This window comes from Nipponia nippon, unplaced genomic scaffold (assembly GCF_047370975.1).
Source record: "Nipponia nippon isolate SJK-2023a ecotype South Korea unplaced genomic scaffold, ASM4737097v1 scaffold_26, whole genome shotgun sequence".
Taxonomy (NCBI): domain Eukaryota; kingdom Metazoa; phylum Chordata; class Aves; order Pelecaniformes; family Threskiornithidae; genus Nipponia; species Nipponia nippon.
This window is the reverse complement of record NW_028262343.1, coordinates 3,928,557-3,934,153: the sequence shown is the minus strand read 5'-3', so window position 1 is coordinate 3,934,153 and position 5,597 is coordinate 3,928,557. Positions and strand designations below refer to the sequence as shown.

Below are 5,597 nucleotides of genomic sequence, written 5' to 3'. Positions count from 1 at the left end.
ATTCAGAGTACTTTGGCGAAGTCATGGAGACTAGGATGAGAGAAGATATTACATTGTTTGTTACCTCTCATGCCAATGCAAGGCTTGCATACATTTTTGTCTTCTTTTTTTTTTTTTGCATACATGTTGTCAGAATGTTACGTTTCAAGCTTCTGAACCTCTGCTAAAGTTGTCTGGCTCTGCCTAAATTCATCCTCTTAGTTTTGTCATCAATCTATCTGTTACGTTCTTGCATATCACCTTGAGTAATTTGATTTTCCACACTGTAAATCCTTTAAGTGTTGGTGAGTTTTCAGTGTCATTTCACATAAGACGACTACGTTTTGACATCTTTTTGTTTTTTTTATTTAAATCAATATTGTTGTGATGGTTTTCTTCCTTCCTTCCTTCTAGTTTTGTGTTTTGTTTTTTTTTTTTGAACAGAATGCACATCCCAGCTACCTCTTTCTGCCTATGTAGAACTAAATTGTTATAATGCCTTAAATTAAGCTTTATGGGAAAAGGGCTCCCAATGCCTGTAAAGGCAATACTCCTTTTTCCTTTTTCATAATAGTGAAAAACTGATTAACCAATCTGCAGCCGTAACACTGAAAACTTGAAACTAATTATCCTTTTGAGTCTTCCTAGATCTTTCAGTTTTCCTCTTTCACAGTGTCCTGTTATCATTGAAACTGGGATAGCATTTCATTACCTCTTTAAGTTGAGGCAGAGAGAAATTAAGTGATTCGTTCAAGACTGCAAGGCTACTGGTGACCTTGAATTTCCTGGTTGTCTCCTGTTACCATGAACTCATAACCTTAGGACAGGCCATTTTGTTTCATATCAATCAGCTACAACATAATACAGAGATGTCAAAGTTTTATCTTCTAATGCAGTTCAAGAACTTGGAAGAGCAAGGAGAACATTGTTAAGTATGAAAAGACTTTAATACCTGGACAGACCTTATCTAATCACCAATAGTTTTTATCAAACGTTTATCTGATAGAGGTAGTCTTGGTAGTTCAGAGATCTATTCAACAGGTAACCAGCATCAGGAAGCTGTGCGTATGAAGAAATGTTATTGCTTCTGTAGTATGTTGACTTTCTGAATTGTGTCATATAATTAATAAAATCATAACTGGATAATATTACATGGTGAATTAGTCTTGCAGTGATACTATTTGTGGGAATAAATGAGATTGTGTTTTACTTTGACGAGATGCAGCTGTGCCCTTGAGGCTTGTTACAAACAGGTTCGCAGGAATGCAGCTGTGGCCTTGAGGCTTGTTACAAACAAGTTTGTGAAACTTAGAGGCAGAAAAATAAGGATGAGATTGGATACATCCCTGAAAGAGGAATTCGCGTGCACCAGCTTGAAGAACCAATAAGTAATGCTGAAGAGACGCGTGGACGCAAGATAGTAGCCAATGAAATGGGTTTTGCTTGCTCGTGAACACTAGATCATATTATAAAAGGGATAGATTGTAAAAATAAAGTGTCATTGTCGTCGTCGTCGTCTTCTTCGCTTGTCTTCGCCTAAACTCATATGCGGAGTCCGTGATTAATTGCCACAAATGGTGACCCCGACGTGATTCAATCCTACGACGTGATTCGATCCTACGACGTGATTCGGTCCTAAGAACTGCGGACGAGAGAGCAGCCGGTGGCAAGCCCAGCTGAACTATATTGCAGCAGACCATAGAGCTGAACTATATTGCAGCCGACCAGAGAGCTGCTTGTTGACAATCAATCGCCTCGGGAAAAAGAGGTGAGCAGCTGGGGACGGGAAAATGGGGGTGCAAATGTCCTCGGAAGAAAAATCTATTTTGCGTATATTTGCTACCCTCTGCGCCGTTTTCTCCTTCACCTGCTCCTATGGCTTCAACACCTCTGCTAGACCTTCCGATCCCTGCAATCAGTACCCCTCCACTTCCCCGCCCGCCCCCGGCCCCTGCTGCGTCAGCACTCTTACCGCCTTTCTCTACCGCTTCTAATGCCGATACTCCACAAACCCATAATCAGTTGCCGCCCGAGGAATGGGGGGCATCAGCTGCTGCTGCGAGGTGGCAAAAGATTAGACACCAAGCATTGCAAGCGGGAGATACAGCTTTTTGTTCAGTGATAGCGCGTCCCGTCATATGCAGCAACGGAAATGTCCCCGATGAGCATGAACCTTTTGGCTATAATGTTTTAAAAGATCTACGACAAACAGTTGCCGCGCATGGACTGGGTTCTCCTTTTACACAATCCCTGCTACGGGGAATATTTAAAAATGAAATAGTACCATTTGATATATGCACACTTACTAATCTTATATTGACCCCAACGCAAAAGGTGATCTTTGAAAGCACCTGGCGTACCGCCTGTCAAAACGCCACAATTATCAATATGCAGCGACAACAAGGCGACCCTTTACAAGGGGCAGGACTCCCACAGCTTATGGGGGATCCACCGTTAAATCACCCAACGTTACAGGCACGGTTACGACCAGAGATATTAGCACAAGGCAGAGACCTTGCTTTACAGGCATTACTAAGAGTGCCGGATGCCGGAAGAGCGACAAAATCATTTACATTAATAAAGCAAGGGAGAGGAGAGGGATATATCTCATTCTTAGATCGTCTTAAAGAGGCTTTGGAAGAACAAGTCGAAAATGCAGAAGCAAGAGAGGTCCTGCTCCTAAAATTAGCCTTTGAAAATGCGAATACGGACTGTAAAAAAGTGCATTTGCCTCTAAAAAATCCGTCCTTAATGGACATGATAGAAGCTACCCAAAAGGTGGGGTCAATGTCCCATAATATGGAAACATTAGCTACAGCTTTTGCCACCGCAATGAAAGTACAGAAATCACGTTTCTTCTGTGGAAAAACTGGACATTTTAAAAGAGATTGCCCACACCTAAGAAAAAGAGCTACGACGAGCTCTAAACAGATATGGACTTGAAATAGCCCCTGAAAAGGTGCAAAAAACTCAGCCTTGGAAATATCTGGGCTGGAAAATCTTGAAGCAAACAATTGAACCTGCAAAAACAAAAAGGGGGAACGCCAGGAGCCACTCCAGCAGACAGACTAAGTAAAGCCGTGTATGTGTTAAACTACCTGAATATGTCTGAAAATAATATTCCTGTTATTATCTCTCATTTTCTGTCTCTTCAATCAAAAGATTTAACAGCCACACCACAGAAGGCCCGAGTTTTTACAAAGTCGGTACAAACGGGTAAATGGGAAGGTCCTTTTGATCTACTAACCTGGGGCAGAGGGTATGCTTGTGTCTCAACAGATGTAGGACCTAAGTGGGTACCTGCAAGGTGCGTAAGACCGGCTCTTGCATCGGATAACAAGAACGAACAGCAGAAGACACTGAACTCTGAGAAGACTGATGGGGAATGACTTATTAGATAACTCCAAATTAATCCATAAAGCAATCAAAGATTTGAAGTTAGCAAATTACAAGTCAGTGATGGATTTGGTTGGCTGAATCACTTACTAACAAGTTGGGGAATTGGCAGGTGGATAATGTCTCTAATCAAAATGGGTCTTTTCTTGTTACTAATATTTTGCGCTATAATAATGATAGTTTCTTGTCTAGTGTCTTGGGTATAGAAAATGCTATAGAATATGATTAAACAAGCTTTTGTAGTAGAAAAACAAAAAGGGGGAATTGTGGGAATAAATGAGATAGTGTTTTACTTTGACGAGATGCAGCTGTGCCCTTGAGGCTTGTTACAAACAAGTTTGTGAAACTTAGAGGCAGAAAAATAAGGATGAGATTGGATACGCCCCTGAAAGAGGAATTCGTGTGCACCAGCTTGAAGAACCAATAAGTAATGCTGAAGAGACGCGTGGACGCAAGATAGTAGCCAATGAAATGGGTTTTGCTTGCTCGTGAACACTAGATCATATTATAAAAGGGATAGATTGTAAAAATAAAGTGTCATTGTCATCGTTGTTGTCTTCTTCGCTTGTCTTTGCCTGTCTTCGCCTAAACTCATATGCGGAGTCCGTGTTTAATTGCCACAACTATTTAAGTTTTTAGTCATGTGGAGTGACTGGGTTCTGTATCCATTCCACAATATTTACTGCTTCCTTTGCTTCATTCTAAAACTTTCAAGCTATCAGAGGTTGAATAGTGTCCTTTGATTATGGTGTCTTGGCCCCTGGGAGGCAATGGGGGGAAAAATCAGATCAAACATATCACATTCTAAAACAAGATTTTTGCTTCTAGACTTCTTATGCTTTGTCCCGTTGTTGTATTTTCTCTGTACTCTTACAGCTCTGTTTATGCAGCTCTACTAAAAGGATGAATGGTGACAGAGTGGAAATTTAACTTTGTGAAGGACTTTCTCTTTTAAAATTTGACTTTTTATTTTATTGGAGTAAAAGGAAAAAGTTTATGAATCTTTGGAGCATTTCAAAATATGCAATATTGTGGTTTGATTTTTTTTTCTTCCTTTTTTATATTTTGTCTCACTAAAGCTTTGTCTTTTTAAATATTATTTGTGTGTTAGCACAGTCCCATGTTTCACTTAGAAAATGTTGAATGGCATTCTTCATGATGTTTTGGAACTGTTTCAAGATAAAATTCTGATAAAATTGACTAATTTCACAACCCATTTTTATTTTGCTAAGCTGATATATTCTATCAGCATGCTATTTCAAAATGTTTCTGACCAGTTAATTTTAGCATGAATAATGAAGAACAACAAATCTTTTATCAGAGAAGGAAAAGGGAGAAAGCCTTTGTGTTTGCTAACTATCTTGGGAAAATAAGACCGGCATTGTCATATCATACCAAAGAGAAAGGCTTTCCCTTAAACTTGATTTTTTTTAAGGAGAATGCAGACAATTCTGTGTCACTGCAAAGTGCGAAGCTGAACTTTCTTTGTGAAATGCTGTTACGATTTCATGTCTGTCTGTGATTTCTTCATGAAGTGTGTTCCCTTTACAGGAGCACTGTAGCCACCTAGAGTATCAGCGTGGGTACGAGTTGTGTTGACATCATTTTGAAGCTGGAAAGCTCTGGTACTAAACTCAGAAGTGCGAGTTCTAAGGCACTGGGTTGGAAGCTGTCGTTGGAAGCGTTGGGGGTCCTGTGCGTTGGGCCTGAGGGGTGATGTGTCAGATGTGCTCTTCAGTGGCTCATGTGCATTGGTGGAAGGTCACTGACCTTGACTGGGGTTTGTCTGCCTTTCCCAGCTGGTCTGCCTTCCCTAAGTGGCTTTTCTGACCTTGCACACATGTCCCACCAGCTGGCAGTTAGCTTACAGTTTTGGTATGTGCTTCAGGATGAAATACAGCTTCACTTTTAGCTGCATTAGCTCTGCAATCTTAATAGAAACAAAATATCATGAATACCTCTCAGATACGATTTTCAGTCTAATAGACTAGAACAGATAAGTACAGTGAAGTTCTTGCAGGTGCTTCAGAATAAATGGTGGAGGTAGTAAATGGTGGCTTCCATAATTTTGCAGTTAAGGCATTCTTACTTGATTTCTTAAGTTTACATTTGTGCACATAGTAAAGCTTTCCAGAGTTTAAAATTCTATCTGTTATTGACAAAAGAAATTGAAGTCACAGTGTACTGGAGATGGATTTTCCAATTTACTGCTTTCCAAGTTT

General features: G+C 40.2%; 1 long non-coding RNA gene across 1 annotated transcript; it reads left to right on the top strand.

Moving 5' to 3' along the window:
• Nucleotides 1–1,497: 1,497 nt before the first annotated feature.
• LOC148055170 (uncharacterized) lies at nt 1,498–3,926 on the top strand. Its single transcript, XR_015705847.1, has 2 exons — nt 1,498–1,747; nt 3,259–3,926. It is a non-coding gene; the product is annotated as an uncharacterized LOC148055170 (long non-coding RNA).
• The last annotated feature ends 1,671 nt before the right edge of the window (nt 3,927–5,597 follow it).